General features: G+C 32.6%; 1 protein-coding gene across 12 annotated transcripts in view; it reads left to right on the forward strand.

Annotated features, from left to right (window-relative positions):
* Positions 1-18,287, forward strand: part of shep (alan shepard) — a 535,390-nt gene that overhangs the window by 380,258 nt on the left and 136,845 nt on the right. Inside the window, exon 1 of one of the 12 annotated variants that reach the window (XM_014428368.2) lies at positions 9,054-9,070. The exons of the other annotated variants lie outside the window; for them this stretch is intronic. The gene's annotated coding sequence lies outside the window, so the exon portion shown is untranslated. Of the gene's footprint in view, positions 1-9,053; positions 9,071-18,287 lie in introns of those variants that run through there. 12 annotated transcript variants of the gene reach the window in all.

An 18,287-nucleotide genomic window follows, 5' to 3' on the forward strand; every position in this document is an offset into this window, starting at 1 on the left:
ATGAAAGGAAATTAAATATAAATAAATAAGATTAAATATAAAACTTATTATAAAAATTAACTACAACCTCCTAACAGCTCTCAGTTGGAAGGAACTAGACAAAGAACAATGGTGGAGATGGTCCACGAGCGCTCTCACGAACCCCTTTGATCTGTGTCCAAAAACCTACTCTCGACGGATCGGCAACGAGCTTAGGCCAACTCGTACAAGCCACCCATCCACATGCTCGTGCATGTCCGAGTTCGCCTTGGCTTGGCCAACATGTAGAGGCCCCTTTACGTTCACCCTATAACTCCAGCCCTTCCTGTTTTCAATTTACCCCACCTCTTTTTCAGTACAGGTCCCTTCCTTATGTCCTTATTGTTATTGTACTGATAATATACCAATAATTTCCCCTATTTGACAATTATTCAATTTGACAATTTTGCTCCATTTATTTGACAATCGTATTCACTCTCTCATACCTCCCCTCTCCAGTGATCCGCAACCAATGTTTTATCCGTTAAACAAATTAAAATAATTCATTATTAGCAATATAAAAATGAATTAGAGACACAATTGTCTCTGGAGGAGATCAGATAACAGAACTACAGGCGATTCTTGCAGTTCTTTATTTATCCATTGAGAGTAATAGCTCAGACCAGGATGAAGATTAGCCATACTAGTCTAACAAATCAATATTTGTTTAAAAAAAGAGGACGAACCTAAGTGTGAAAACTGCCAATCACTATTACCTGTCCAACATGTAATTTTGGAGTGTGCATTGGAGTGGTGCCATACAACTTGGCTTTTGTGAACATGGAATATCGCGTTATAGAGAGGTGGTGCTGAAGGACTTAGATGAGTCAACTGATAATATCATAAATATATTGAAAGAGAGCTAACGTTACACAAGTATAGGATTTTAAACATTAATTCATTTTGTGAAAAAAAAATCAGGGCACAATGAAGAAGATTAGATCAAGTAGACAAAATTATTAAATAAAAAACACCACTTCAAGAAATTGATTAAACTCTCATTCATGCTATATTCTCGAAGTATATAAGTGATATTAGGTTCATTTATGTGAGAAACTAGATTTATTGATAGACCGTTGTAAAGAAATTGAAAAAAAAAAACATACTTTTTTTTGGAAATATATCCTACTTCTTTGCCTTTTTCATTCAGTATTTTTATTTAAAAAAAAAAAAATACTGAATGAAAAAGGCAAAGAAGTAGGATATATTTGCACTCAGACTCAAATTACTCATATACAAAGTAATACTACGACCATCACTCCTACAAAACGCACCACTACTACACTATCTTTACCCAACAGCCCTGAAATCACTACAACAATACCAAAACAGCACACTACAGAAGATATGTCGAGGGACATCTCTTGAAAGACGTAACATGGCACACATTCATAACGAACTACAGTTAGAAACTGTACAACAGCACATCACACGGAGACACATTAAATTCTTCGACAGTCTCCCTGCTTCCTTCAATCCAGTATTCCAGTCTATCACCCCATCCCCCCTTCCTGCGAGGTGGCAGGGCAGGAAAGGTCCCAAAAACCCTATTAACATCACCTCATAGCTCCATCTACTGATGCACCCCAACCCCCTCCCCCACACTTCTTTTGATTTCAGACTATTTCTCTTATCATTTCACTATTATCTATTGTCTTTATTATTTGTATTTTTATTTTTATTTATCTTTATTTTTATTTATATATTATACGCGATATAACACGAGGAGGCCCCTCACCTCCGGACTCAAATAGTTGCTGAACGGATAGCTCATATGTAAAATTAAATATAACAGGTAACCTTTAAATACCAAAGGTAGTAAAAGGTAAGACACAACACGAATTACTTTTTCTTTCTACACAGTAATGCACTACTAACTTACATTTTATTTCTGTTTTAGAGGGTTCGGAAAAAAAAAAAAAAAAATTCAGTATTTGTGAAATTCCATTAAATTACGAGCTAATGAACTTCAAGGTTATTATTAATAAAAATTCACAAAATAAATCATAATATTATATCGCAAGATATAGCATCCCATATCATCCCATATTTGTATATTATAAATCATTGCGATCCACTATAACTACCTTACGTCTTGGCCTAAAATCACACAACAAAATTTCATATTTTTTTTTTCAAATTTAATAGATCCTATTTCATTCCAATACCGTTGGAACAGCTTAAACACAGCTTAAAAGTTATATTTTCAATACAAATCTTCAATCGATTCCCGTAAACTTTCCGCCACTAAACTTTCAGAACACTCTTAGCCATTAACTATCCTTTTCAAGTTCGACCTAACATCAGTCCTTTTTACTTACTGTCTCAAACCATGAAACACGCCTCATTTTGGTCATATCATTTATCCATACATATTCACTTGCAACAGATCCGTCAATCAGTCAATCATAAAATTGATAAAGACTGTATCTCTCTAATCTATTGACATATCTTAAGCCTTGATTATTTGATTTTCCTGCATTCTGTAAGCCCTGCTGAAGCCCGACAACGTTGAGTAATACGTCGGTTAATAATATGTATTTTTTCCAGCTGTTTATCTTCCAATAAAAAGAGATATTTTAAACGAAGTTTTCTCAAAAAATATCTAATTTTATATCGGTGTTTTTTCCGCAAAGATTTTTTTATGTATTTCATACATAAACTGGAACTATTTTGTTCTTTACGTGTGTTTAATTCTCTGTTCAGTCTGTGAAAAGTTAAAGAATCGTTAAAAAATGTTCAGGGATTTTGCTGATTTTTTGTTTCAGAACGTCGACTTTCAAAAGAAGATTCATTCACCATAACTAATACCTATCAAGTTTCAAATCCTTTTTTTAAAAAAAGTGTCACTCGATTCTTGAATATCGTTTATATTTTGTTTTAAGTTTAATTAACAAAGTTATGATAATTAACAACGGATTTTATCCCGTTATAATATTTTTAAGAATTTTATAATCCCCTCGGAGGAAATCTATTATTTGATATCTTAAGTAACTATCTCCTGATAATAATTGGGAGAAAACAGGATATTAATTGAAATAGACGGATAGCTCTCCTCATAATTCCGGGTTAGAAGGCCCCGACCCCATTAGACCTACAATGAGCTGGGGACAATTTAATTAACAAGATTGGATTCCTTTACATCCACTTTTGGGCCTGCAATTGGAATCCTTTTCATCCAATTTGTTAATTGGATCTAACTCGAGGCTCCTTGCGCTTGCCTTCCTTAAAGGCCACATTAAACAGGGAATAATCCTTATTTTTCTCTGTAGATTTCTTTTTTTTACATTCATAGTCTTGAATTAATTTATATTTATTTAAATAATACTAGTTTACTTCTGCGAGAACTTTCGCATTAGGTGTTTTCTTCTCTTGAATTCATTCGAGATATTAGCTATAATGAGGATTCATATAAACAATATAGTATTATCAATAAACTATATTCAGCACACACAATTGGTATATTTTTTGTATTGTATTGGTATTTTGAAATTATATTGGTATATTATTCTCTTCTCTTCATCCACTATTTTTTATTGGAATCTATTGTCTTTTTTTAAGCACTAATGAAACACTGTATTAATTTATCATTTATATTTAAAGAAAAACTAAAATATGACATCAGTAATGGAGTACCTTTCGGGTTTCCCACCATTTTCTTCTTTGAATTCTGTCAATTATTGGCTTAGATACTTAAGATTTGTACGTTTGTTGGTGATAATTGTGGATCCAGAATTCCTAACTATTAATCGAAATACAAGCTACAAATGGGAATTATTGTGGATTTCTTAATTCTGGTACATTAGAAACGGACTGACTGATAGGTGTGAAGACTACATATTCCCTTCAACGGACGTTTAGAAATATTTTGGATTCTGAGATCCTTCCAAACCAAACAGCTCCAAATCCCAAATGGTATCAAGGGCCATATCACCCCAGTATTAATCAAGCCCTTTGTCAACTGATATCTCGCCTTAACCCTTCTTCGGCTCTGTCAATACTACACACTTTGCTTCTCTTGCCACTTCTTGGAAGTGTTGTAGCTCAAAGTTTGTGGTGTCTCTTAGTAAAAAATGAAGTAATAGCTTTAAACATTGTTATTATAGCAAGGTGTAATCGTAAACATTAAATTGATCATAATTAAAAGTTTTAATGTTAATGAAATAGTTACCAAATAGGGTAATTTTAACTGAAACTAATGACCTGGGCAGAATAGGCTGCAAAAAGTTTTCTAAATATTTTATGTGAGTTTAAATTGGTGTTTTAAGATTGTCTATGCGGATGCCCTAATTGGAAGAATTGATCTCAAAGAATTGTCTATGCGGATGCCCAAATTGGAAGAATGTTTTGAGACTTTAATTTGGATACAATTGATTTTAATCAAACAATAATTACCAGTCTCAAGAAAGTGAAAAGATCGATACATGATCTTTAAACATTTAATCCGGTGATATCCCCCGCCATTACTACTAGTTTTGCTACATCTTTTGTCACTCTTTCTTCCAGAATTACGGTTCCTATTAAGAATTTCACTATTTTCTAGTCCCAGTCTGCATGCCTTCATTCTGGCAAATCCTTAAATTTAATGTTGGAATGTAATAATGGTCAGATTCTCCACTCAAGTTGAGTGTTTATGGCTTTAGCGCACTTGCTCAGCCTCCACTGGCTCATTACCAGTGATGCGGCGAGAGGGATGCGCTGGAATCTCTTGAGCTCTGCTCTACCCCTCATACGTGGGGGATCCTCAGGTCGATTGTGTAAATATTGTATATATTATTTTCTCATTATGTTATTTTATTTTATTTATTTATTTTTCATACAGATAGTTTGATTATGTTCATCTTGTCTATTCTTTTGTTTGTATATATTTTAAGAGTTTTTTTTAATTTATTTTATTTTTTTATTTTAGTATGTATGAGATCATTCATCACTATTACCTATTGCCCACAACTGTGTGGCAGATTGTAATATCTATCAATAAATAAATCTATCTATGGAATGTAATAACTAATAATGAAAATATGAAACTCGATTTTTCTTAAACTTATTTATATGTTTGACTCGGTTTTGCAAAGTTTGGATCAAATAATTTATTTTGTCGAGTGAATTAAGTGATAATTGTCAATACTTCATTAATAGTATGCTCTGTATTCATAAGATTCATCTGCACTCGTTCAGAGCTATATCCTACGACTGACGTTGGTACAGAGAGTACGGCTCCGTCTGCTCTCGGTCTAGACACTTTACTCGAGGCCTATACTAGCACGCTGGGTGGGGCGATATCGATCCGCTGAAAGCTGTGCTCAGCTTCACATTTCTCCTGTAAATCATCCTTCTCGGCCACCATGTCGTCAAGAGATGTTTTTTTGTTGCAAAATTTAACCTAAAGCGAAAGATCCGATATTATTCAGTTGTTTCCCTTGTATGCATTTGATCATTGTCCCTATTCCTTCAGTTAGAGGCTATGCAGCAACGCTCCATGCTTACGAATCTGCATCAGCTTCAATAAATTACAGATCCCAGTGTACGAAAAGTAGATTTAATACGTTTGTTCCCACACGATTCAAAACTTAAATCAAACTGGCTATGGCTAAGCAGGTGAGCTATGAATGGGTTACTAAATTAGCGAAGCGTTATTGTTTAACTTTGTTTTCCTTACAGTTTAATAGTCTAACTTTTTTTTTTTTAATTAACAATTATAAAAGTACAAGATATACTTTTCAGGTTCACATTCAATGTATAATATTTGAAGGTCGTTAGTCTGACTTTTTTCATTTTCAACAATTAGCTATTATATATTTATTGTAGGAACATGGTCTAAATAGTCGTCCAGGAAGGTACAACAATAGTAGAAAAATTGTTTATTAGTAACCAACGTTTTACTCCACTTTGCAGGGTTTCGTCAGAGCTGAGTCCAGAAAGAAGTGTGAGGGAATATCGATTCATATTTCTGGACTTAGAGCTGATGAAGCCCTATCAAGTGGGGTGAAACGTCGGTTAATAATATATATTTTTTTTTTTTTCCAGCTATTTTTGTACCTTTACCACCACCCAGACCATATTCTTACATTAAAAATATAACAGTTACTTTTTAAAATTGGAAGAGTTTAACTATTTAATTTATATTATTAATCATTAATTAATTAATAATTCGAATTTTAATTTTTTAAAATATACTGATCAAGTCTAAAACACCAATGGCGAGCTCTCTCTCAAGGATAGTTTTGATTATCCTTTCTGTTTCTAAATCCTTCCTTTTCTCTTCCCTCTCCTTATACCTTCCTTCCACACCCTCTTTAAATATAATATTTTTTATTTAATTTTATGATATAATTTTGCAGAAGCACGCGGACGGTTATAGTTGCTGGTCAACGGTTATTTTTTAAGTTTTTTGTTCTAAAAAAATTTGACTGCATATTTAAAAGTGGACTGTTATCTATTTAGCAGTCATGTTTTCACCCCTGTTGAAATTGATTTACTAATATATAAAAATTTTGCTCGCCTTTCTATCATCAAATATTTATAATCGACATTTTAATTATTTTTTCAAAATCTGTAGGAGCATTTTAATTACATTCAAAATCAATATTTATCTTGTATCTTGTTAATCCTTTTAGTGCATTAATCTAATAATAAAAAAAGTTTTGCAAAATGTATATATGATATTTCAACTCAACTCCCTACTGTAATAATTCTTGATTTACTGTACACGATAAATATAAAGCCCTTTTTGTTATTTAGGTTTTATAAAAGCAATTTCAGAACCTCTTATCTTAGTTTTTTTTCTTTTCATTTAATATTTATTCCCCAACGTTCCTAAGGCGAGAATGAAGAGTCAGACAGCTCTGCATTGCCGGCTTGTAAAGATGTGGAAATAATAATTTGTACATATTTATGAATGCGGGCGCTGTAAATTGCAAGAGAGAGAAGCGGTGTAGCAATGGTTCCCTTTTAAAATAATATATAATAGATGGCGCTAAGGGATGGCTTGGCTCCCTCCCAAGGGTTGCTAATACAGCCTTCTCCGCCACGCCTTCCAGGACCTGTAAACAAGGGTCTTCATCTCCCGTTTCGATGTATCTCGATATAAGAGATGGTGTATGGTCGATTTTACTATCGATTTTTTGATACATTAGACTTGATTTGCTGAACATCCCTATTATCCGAATCTAAAAGAAAAAAAAAGATAATTTCGAATTTACTGAAAGTAGCAAATGATTATTTTTAAGTTATGGACATACACTTTTCAGAACATGACTGTACGTGAGTTCTTAAATGCGTGAGTACATCTCACTCTACACATAGAGGCAATAGGGCCTCTAACTTAAACTTAGAAAAAAAATCTAGAGCTTTAAATAAATTAACCAATGTGGCGGTGAAGGATACATGACACTTCGTTTTGTGCAGGACTGAAATAAAAAATCAGTCTTACTGATGGATTGAGCGCTTTTGAGAAAAGGTATTCAAAGAAAGAACAAGATGATAAGTTACTATTCCGTTACCTTATTTTATGGCAGACAAGAAACTAGGCATGTATGAACAATCTATGTTATGAACTTTTTAAAAAAAAGAAGTGATTTTTTATTGTTTCATATGTACCTTTGTTGAGACATTTTGTGTTATTTTAATTTTTAAGTACTGTTGAACAGTTTTATTTAATATGACAATACATTATATGACGATTCTTTTTGCTGTATCATTTCATTATTAGGAGTAACAGGCTAGAAATCCGCCGATCTGACCTGCAGGAATACACGCGGATCGATTCCGCGATTGTCCCGTTATGCGTGCACGGTTATGGTCCTCTGTTGAGTTGTCACAGAATAATAGACATGGGTCCACCGGGTGGTATTTCTTACTTCGTTATCTCAAAAGTGGTTAAGTATTAGGCTTTAAACCGTAGGGTTGAGCACGTTTCCAAAGAAGGGTCGCGTTGCCTGCTTCCGTATCTTGGAAACCCGACCCATCCCGTTTTACCACCCATGGAGTTTCGAAACCTTTTACATTCTAAAATAACTTTTATTATATTAAATTTGTAGTGAATTTAAGAATTGAAATTAGAATCCATCACCCCTCCATTAAATTTTCTTTAGGCACCTCGTTTGTTAAAAACCATCATTCCTGAGTATTCAAAAGCAGATAGGATTTAGAGCTAATTTATATTTATGTACAGTGGATTCTCGCTAGTTCGAACTACTTAAAACGATGGGGTTCTATCAGCAAAAATTAGGATTACCGAACAAGAAAATTAAGGTCACTCATTAATTAAAAAAAGAATTATGAATGTATGAATGTAGTTAACCGTATGAAGTATATTGTAAGAAAAAAGTTCGGTCGTATGGAATGATGATTCAAGTCGTTTGCTGTGTTTCAATCTGACAGCCCTGACGAAGCCCTGCAAAGTGAGGCGAAACATTGATTAACAATAAATAGTTTTCTTCTACTATTTTGATACCTTTATTGACCGCCACCAGGACTAGCTTTCTACAAATGCTTTTTACAATAATAAATCATTGTTCAGGATTTTTTTTTATTATAATCATCTTTTTTATAGCCTCTGACCACATCTGCTTCAACGATGTAATCTGTTAATAAATAAATAAAAAAAAGCTACATTAAATGTATTTTAACTTTAGTGTTAATTTTTAATTAGGTTAAACCTAACTGTTTTGCTCAAACATAAAAGAGGTATGTAGTATTTTTATAGAGGTTATTTTCAATCTAGTTATCTTACATAAGAAGAGATTCAAAATAATTTTATAAATTCTTCATTGAGAAATTTTCCTGATTTGATCGCATCGAAGTTATCTTTTCAAGTTCTTGAAATGATTTTCTTTGCCGTCTTCTCGAAAGCTTTATCTTTATAGAGTTACGTCATGATAGCTAGAAATAAGTTCTTTATCTGAAGTGAGGTTTAAACGATCTCGATGATGTGACATTAATTCTTAGTGTTTCACTTTTTGTGTCCGTTTCGAAACCTAAATTTCGGTTAGTCAGAATATGGAGTTGGCCTTTGACGTACTGCTGTGGTTTAGACGGTGTTAATTTGGTGGTATGTATTCCTGAATTCTTTATCCGTTTATTGGTTAGCTATTAACTAAAATTTGTGAGGCTTTAGGTTTATTTTTCCCTACTAATTATAATTATTACCAATGTAGTTAATTGTTGTTAAAATTATTAACAGTGTACAAATAAGAAACAACTTGTAGGTTTGAGTAATTTGAGTGAGGTTGACTTTTGTTTTCATTTATAATTTGATGTGAAAAAACTATTTTATTCTGAGATAAATGTTCCCTAAGAATAAATACATTGTACATAAATTGAGGTTAATTAACATGCAGGCTTTTGAAAAAGGTTCAGTGTACATGTTGATATAACATAAAAACCTTAAGTTAAAGTATAATTTAAAATGATAATCAATAATAGCTGTATACATAGCTCACAGTGATGCCGAGGTTCGGTTATGTAGTAGGTGAAGAAATAGCTGTTATTTAAAGGAAAGAATGGAAGAGAATTCCAGGAGGTTGCACGTATGATGAAGGATTAGCAAAAGGAGACAGTTCTATGGTGGACACATATAAATCGGTTGGTTGGTATCTGGTGTTTAATGAATGGATGGATTATCGTAGAGTGAGGAGATCAAGAATATAGATCAGTTTTTTTTTTTAATTGTAAAAACCTGGAATATGAAAACAACAAGGAGGAATTGCCTTCGAGAGGTTGAAGAGAGCCACTGGTATACCAACGCGAGACATGAGAGCGCCTGGGAGACCCGAAGATAAATCTTACGAAGCAATTCATGAGTCTCTTCAGTCACAACTTCAGACCTGTAGATACCCCACCCTTGACCAAGGAATCGTAGTCGAAGTGGAGCTGACGGATATTCTCTGAGGAATGAAATCACGAAATTTTAGGAATTGTTTAAGTACAGTTATAAATTTGCGGGTAATCTGGGAAATATGATTATTCCAAGAGATGTATTGGTGGAAGGTGACTCTTAAAGTTTTTTATTGTGGAGTAGAAGTGAATCGGTTGGTTGTTATGCAAAAGTGTGGAATTGTAGGGAAGGGAATAAAGGAAGCACTTGGACCCAATAATAGTGTTTTTTCATCTTTGCATAAATATTAAAACTATTCCATTGCACTTATAAAATTTCAAGTGAATCCAAAATAATCTATCATATGTTCCTGTGTTCATTACCTGCCGCTATATACTGTTTCGCCACCGTTACAAGCTCGTGAAGAATGTCTAATTGGACTTCTCAAGCCCAGGCTTTGATAAACGAATTATATTCCCCGGTGTGGATAACGGTTTCAATATGCGAAAACATGACCATTCTCATAACTGTTTGCAGCCTATTAGGCTCGTGAAATTTCCACCGTAGAACACTTCCGAAATTAAAATTGCAAATCGGCTCATGACATACACGAAGGTGCCTCGGCCATCGTCCATTCCCAACATTTAATGAGAGGTGATAAATTGTTTAAAGCGGGCTACTTTTGATCAGATTTTGGACTTTTTTTTTAATATTCTGCATTAGTCATAAAAGTTATAAATTTATATCCCAGCTTATATATACAATATAAGCTGGGATATTAAATGTTAACCGGCTAGTTTAGAATGTATTGCTATTTATGTACTAATTTATTTGTAATAACAAAGAGACTTAATTTTATTGGCAAATAATTATAGTACTCCAATGCCATTCCATCACAAGTTTTTTAGGGTTCCTATTGGGTCCAAAAAGGTAATACAAAATTACAATAAAGTATGTTTATGTACGTCGATTTGAAATAAGTTTTCATTGATTTGAATTTTCTATTGTATTCCAATGATGTTGGACACACATCTGGAGACTTAGCACCGCAAATTAGGACAGGCTTAATTGAAGAATGACTGGAGAAAGAAAAATACCAGAAAATCTGTAATCATCTCTCAATTGAATGCTACAACGGTATAATTCTCCTTCCATCCCAGCCCTTTCGGACCTTTCACTACTGCTGATGTATCACACTCAGCAACCCGAAGCTTTGAACGTCAGTGGAGCTATGTTATTCTTTTAAAAGCTCAGTAATCAATTTCGAAGGCAACGTTGAGCTTGGGATCGACGATGACACGTGGGCTGTCCCAAGAGATGTAGCGCGCAGGTGTCCCTTGTAATGGGGTTATCCGATATTATTTTCCAATACAGGAGCCATAGGATAGAGCTGCTAGCTGCTTATTGGAAGGTTGATGATGTTACTCACTCATAATGGCCTTGGCTATTGGATTACGGTGGATTGTTTTGGGGCTCTCCGCTAACTTGTCCCATCTCATCGTCACCGTATTGACAAGTTGCCATGGCATCCATACTCCTTGAGGGTGCTAACATTGGAACACGTCGTGATCTGGAATCATGTAAAAATAAAACTAGGTTAATTTTAGAGGCCATATGACTCGAACGAGACCTATTTTACTCACAGAGCCTTTTCAGATATCAAATTAATTTTAATGAGTGGTTTCGTCCATAGCCTCATATTGTATAAAGTATTTTGCGAATAATCCTCCTTATCAGTTACTATTTTTCATACATTTTTTAAAAAGTTTTTGGGCTATTCTTCCATCTTCAGGATCATAATGTTTCTATTTTATTCTGTGGTAACAATTCCATTTACTTTTTCTTCTTTTTTTTTCATATGATTTGAGTTTGGGGAATAGCAACCATATGACCAAACTGAGAATAATTCTGAAGAACAAGATATTGAAATATTTACCATCATATAAAATAGAAAATTGTAGATCATAATGATTTGGGTAGAACTCCGAGTCCTTAATCAAAACAACTAATAAATAAAGGCATTGATGAAAAGTGAATATTACAAAATGTGTAGCATTTTATAGTTTTCCTCTGCACAGTGAAAACTCCAGATGAGATGTGATCTGCAATGCCCATTACACTTTTTATATTCTATTTTTTATGTCTAATATTTTACAAAAAGATTTGCTTTCTTCGTAGCTTGAGATATTTTTCCATATTTGTTTTTATTCGTTTTAAAATTCTAGTTGAATTCATAATTATGTTTATGCCGTAGATTAACAACGGTCAATATCTATAATTAGAGGTTTCTTCTTTTTTTATGTAATTTTGTCTGTACGATTGAACCTGTTACATCTATTAACGAACAATGATCTCAGAAAAATTTACTGTTGCTATTTTTACATCTCAACAAAATATAACTGATTTGATTTATTAGTGGCACAACAGAGGAAAAAAATGTTTTATTATATTTGGAATTCCAACGTATTCCAAACATAGTCGTCTTGCAGAGTGTCCTGGAGCTAGTAGGGGTGTCAAAAAGTAATGACGTGCGGTACAACCTACAGAATACATCTACGTCAGAATACAAAATAAATAAATAAAAAACTTCATTTTGTCATTTGTCCATACAATTATTGTTACATAGTGCCTTCATAACTTAGGTATTCCTAAGTTTTTAACCATTTTACGGATAATTGTTCAGAGAAATTTCCAGATAACTACTTTAGTGTCATATGTTTTCTTGTCAACTTTTGTTTTATTGAAAATTAAATCTAACATCTGCCTTAATGATTTTCTGGTCTGTAAAGCTCGGATAGAAGACGTTCGGAACAACTTGCACATTCGCCGTGCTTACAGTTTAGCACTGTAACAACCTGTTGAAACCTTTCCTCTTTTCCAAACACGGGGTAGTGGGGATCGAGTTACTCCCTTTTTCATTTCTTTTTTTTTTTTAATACGTATTCATCTATCATATTAGAACAATGCCATCGTTAATCGTGAGCTTGTAAGTTAGCTTAGAGTTATGTTACTATACTTTCCATATCCGTTAATCATGTTTCAATTCTAAAAAATAAATAATATATTTTAACATATGTCTTAACAATTTATAAAACATTATAATCGCCTTTAACTGAAGGTATGTATATGTATGTCATCTTACACCGAATTGTATTGGTGTACGAAAACCTACAGATAGTCGAAGCTGATAAAGAAGGTAAATTCATCAATTTATCTATCTACGATTATAATGTTTACCTTCATATAGTTACTGTTTTATGGGTATGAGCTTTAAGTTTATTTGAAGTTATTTCGCTGGGCCAAATGCTTGTGTTTCAGTGTCTCTGTTTACTATTTATTGTGGATCTGGTGGTTTTGATATTTTTTGTAATGCATTTATAGATTTATTGTAGATAGTGTTGTATTATGCACTCAAAAATACTAGTGATGTGTTACCTTCCCATAATTGTTTTGAAATCAGCTAATATCGATTTTTATTAATTTCATATGTCGATGTTTTTGTAGAAAGGTTATATTTTTTAGTTTTACAGTAGGCATGCTATTAAATTATCGTTTGGAGATCGACTTTGGTCGGGCTAATTATGGAAAGTAGACGGGAGTACCGAAGAAGTATGGTATAATCCGCAAAACGGGGGACGGGAAGACATCTTCTGTGTTGTTATTAGATATTTTTAAATAATCTCGGAGAGAAGTTAATAAAATAGATATATTCATTTAAACAATAAACGGCATTAAATATTTTACCTATTAAATCTGACCTTTGTTTATAGTATTTTATGTAATAGTATATATTTAAAACTGTAATATTTTAGTTTTTCCTCTTTGAAACTAATAAAGTTTATCTAATTATCATAATATTTAAAACAGATAAATTAGTCATCCTAGATCTGTTAAAGTAAAATAGGAAGGGGAAATGGCATACCCTGATCTCGTTTAGAGAAAAAGTGAAGCCAAAAAGAGGGAAGTCGACCACGCCCTTGTAGCTCAGATTGGCCTCGAAGAATGTCCGCCACTGTAATCGAAAGTGAAACAGTCGGCAGGCAATGATTGGCTTCTACGTCCCATAAAGCATTTTTATTCATTAAAAAAACAAAAAAAAACACTTTTTCAACTGTTACAAAATCAGCCCATCCGTTCAAGAGGTAATTCTAGCACAGACACAAAGACATAAAAATGGCCAAAAATGATTTTTTACCTTAGAGATGCTAATATGGATATTACCATTAAAGACTGACTGTCGAATATTTGACTCGGTTACAACTTTCCCCTTACAAATATGGTAAATAAAGCAAAAAAGAAAAATCACATTGATTTACTGTTGTAACTTGCTTATTTCATTTTAAATTAATTCATAGTTATCATCATACAATAGTACTTAGGATCTAAATCGATTTGAACATAGTTTTGACTAGCTAAGCGTAATCTTGATCACTAGATTAACATGTAAATTGATAAATAATTCCTTTTTTAACATGTTTAAAACAATATAACATTTAAGTTCAGAATCTGTTAATTGATCTGCAAATGAAGACTGCCGTCACGAAACAGACCAGCTGAGCTCTACGCCATTTTGTATGTCGTTTTGATAGGTTTGTTACTTTTAGTTCATGTTGTTTTGGTTTTGGTTTATAAACTTTAATAAGGTAATAGGAAAAAAGGAATAAATGAGATAGAGGAAAGGTGATTAGACGAAGCTGTTGGAGATTTTCTCTTATAGATTACAAGATTGACCCCAGAAAATCTGCTAGGAGTTCTTTTTCTTTTAACATATAACATGGACTTAAAATTGGGCTGATCACAATCCTATACTTATTTAGTATAGGATGTTATAACTTTTAGCATGTTAAAACTTTTTAAATTTAACACATCATGAATACTACTGTCTGCTAAAATATTTTGAGGTGAGGAATGAAGCAATTTTCTTCTTCCTAGGTTTGTTATCGGATAGTGGTTTATTATTTTGTTATGTATTAAAGCATTAACATTTGGCACTGAAAACAATCTTGTCTAGCAAGATCCATTCAGGTCAACTGTTTGTGAATTAAATTTTATTTTAAACAAACGTAAGGATTTCCTGTCATCATCATATTTAGACATATCAACCTCATTCGACGTTATTAATCAATATGAACATCGTTGATAGTTTTAATCATCGGAGAACTTTATTGGGGGTGCGGTCAGCAAAGAACAAAATAAATAAACAAAACCATATTTATTTATTTTATGCCGACGTTTCGACATGAGTGTCAGGTCTTCATCAGGGGTTATGGGGTAGAAGGTAGGCCTGCAACTCGTTTTAGATAGTTTTAGATGAAAAATAGCTGTCGAATTTTGTTGCTGGAGTGATCGAATTTCCTCTTGTTTTCTTCTACATGACTCAAGCTACATTTATCTCAATGATTATTAACAAATTTACAGTATAATGCTCTAGATCTGCTTAAGTTGGGGATATATATACATTTCTTAGATCTGCACTTATTCTACGTCTATTGCATACAAATATATCAAGTGTTGTGGTCTTTCAATCGATTATACGGTCAACTATTCTTTCAGTATTATCGTTCTAGTTTTGACCAATAAAATTTACATATACCTTGAAGCCGATATTAGAGTCTGTAATTGGCTACTGAAATGTGAAAAATTAAATTTAGAAGTCTGTAAGATCTATACAAATAAAACCGAATTCAACAATTACTCAAAGAATAGAAATTCTAAAATGCAGTACTACCTTCCTGATCGGACTTAGGTCCACTCTAGGGTTTATACAAAGGTAAAGCTTTCTCTGAAGTGTTAATCGGTATTTGATGCTGAGAACCTTACCACCTGGATGTAACAAAGTCTTCCAAAAACCTTTCTAATGCTAAATTTATCTAGTGTTAGTTTATATATATCCGTCCTTTGTTCTAAGAAGATTCTATTATAATATATACATTTCTTATTGTAATTATGTACTAATTGATTTTTATTTTATTTCCAGGTAAGTCGGTTCAATTCTATGATTATTCTGCTGATTCATGGGTATGATATTTTTATATGAACACATATATTGAATTTTTTTTTTTATTAATAGTCTATGTTCCTTTATTTTAATTTCTATTATAAATTTGTTAGTTTACCTTACTGTTGATACTTCTTCTATGATTGAATGTTATCAATTCTCATCACTCTTAAGAGCGCCTTGACATAAAATTTACAATTTGGAAATGTATCACATTCCATCAAATGTTTAGAAAATCAAACACACTTTGTCAGTTACGTCAACTTATAATTAATTTTTCTACTTTTGATGGGATTAAAATTTTTTTTAATAATAGTACAAAAATGTAAAGAAAATCATGCATTTCCCAAAGGTTATTAAAAACTTTGTATTCCTTTTATTAAATATACTTTTCTCGATTTAATGAGAGGAAATTCAAATCATTTTTTTTTTCAAGATCATATTCTATATTCATTATAGTTACTTGGACGATTTGCTGCTGTTCTTGATCATTAAAGCACGTAAATTTGAAAGACTATTTTTAGGTATGGGAAACGACTGAAATGAATTTACATGCTTCTGGAAATGGAATTTCTGTGAAAAGGATTTATTTCTGATCCGTTCTGAATTGCTTCAGTTATATTCACTCTAATTTGGATTGTATTTCCGGGTAAAGTTGCCTCATCTTTTTTTAGGCAAAATACTCTATGGAATACAATAATACAATACTATATTCTTTAAATACTTTTTTAACGTTTGTGTTCAAGTTTAGTAGAATTTAGTAGTTGTAGTACTTCTATGAATGTAACTGGATCGAAATATTCATGAATTTTGAATTACCTTGGTAGGGCCTTCGGATATATTTGAATTTGAAGTTCAGTTGACGTTTTTGCATCTTAATCTTGTTAACTTGGTATTTGTTATTTAATGGTGTTATTTACAAGACTTTGTCCTCAAAACGGATCTAAAGGATGGCGTGAGCCTATCGATTAGGCTAAGAATCGATGTTGTTTATACCGCCTTGGCTGCCGGCTCGTTAGTGATTGATTAACTCCCATATAACACTGTTAGCTGCTGTGCCTTACGCTATAGACTGCCTGACAGTTACATATTACAAATATTTACTGCCTATTTGGGTTCACTGAACCGATTAGCGAATCTATTATGTATTTTGTCGATACTTTCCATTGGAGCTGGCTTTATCGGGGCACTTAGTGACTCAGAAGGGGAATTTAACAGGTGGATGACCTTTGAACTGGGTTTAGTGTTGGCCAAGTTAGAGTTCCTAGGGGTCATCGGCCTCTGTTTTGGCTTATGGGAAAGTATCTCAAAATAATTTATATAGCCATAAACTCCGAATTCCACAACCCTAGTATACAGGATACTTCAGGATCAACGGACCTCAGACCTCATTAGCAACTAGATAGTTCTGATGGACAATGACCCGATTCCGTACAGATAACTTTTTTTGGGGGGGGATTTAAAGAATATCACGTTTTTCTTAAATAGGAAGGGATAACTCAAAAACAATTGCATTTAATTAAGTTAATTGCACTTCAAGTAGTACTAAACTATTAATTGTAAGCCAACGTTTCGTTCCACTTTGCAGGGCTGAAAAAGATAGATATAACTGAAATACTTTAACAAAGTAAGAGAATATATAACATAAAATATATATGATGTTAAATATGTGAAAATTTATTTAAAAATTAACGAAGTAAATTTAATAAAAAGTAAAAATAAAGTGTACAGTGAAAAATATAAATAAAAAAGAATTACAAAAAGGTAATAGACAATTAATGAAAACGGAAATAATGACAAATTAAAAAGTAGATAAAAGGGAAATTTAAAAAGACGGGAAATAAAAACAAAATAAAGATAAAGAAAAAAAAGAAACAAATTAATGAACAAAATGGGACACGCCTACCACCTACCTTACTGTGTGGAAGAAATACACAAAAATGAGTGAAAGTGGATGTGAAGACCAAGAGGATAGAGGAGTAGAATGAAAGGTGGTTAACAAAAACGTTAAGATTGTTCCATTAGATCTTCCAGAGGTCCAAAAGATCCTTAAGATTATCCCATTCCTTAAAGGAAAAGCGGAAAATTTAAGTTTAGTATATATATCTTTTAAGTAAGTCGTATTTGTGTCTTGCCTGGGTTGGAAAAAATCTTTGAGTAAAATAATTCTAAATTACAACAAATTACAAGTAAACTAGACGTTATTTTATTTTAAAAAAATACTATTTGTTTTTGGTAATATCAAAATTATCTCAGTTTATTCCATAACATACCTCATTTTAACTAACATGAAGTTAAAGCTTATTGAACAAAAATGTTTTTCAAAATGCTTTGTTAGATTCTACATATTTTTGTGGTTTATTTTGGATTAGCCAACTTAAAATTTTTTTAGCTATCACTTCCTATTCAAAGAAAAAACAGTGATTTGCATAGAGCAATACAAAACTTGGATTT

Source organism: Halyomorpha halys, unplaced genomic scaffold, assembly GCF_000696795.3.
Source record: "Halyomorpha halys isolate HHAL.00 unplaced genomic scaffold, Hhal_1.1 Scaffold712.1, whole genome shotgun sequence".
Classification (NCBI taxonomy): Eukaryota; Metazoa; Arthropoda; class Insecta; order Hemiptera; family Pentatomidae; genus Halyomorpha; species Halyomorpha halys.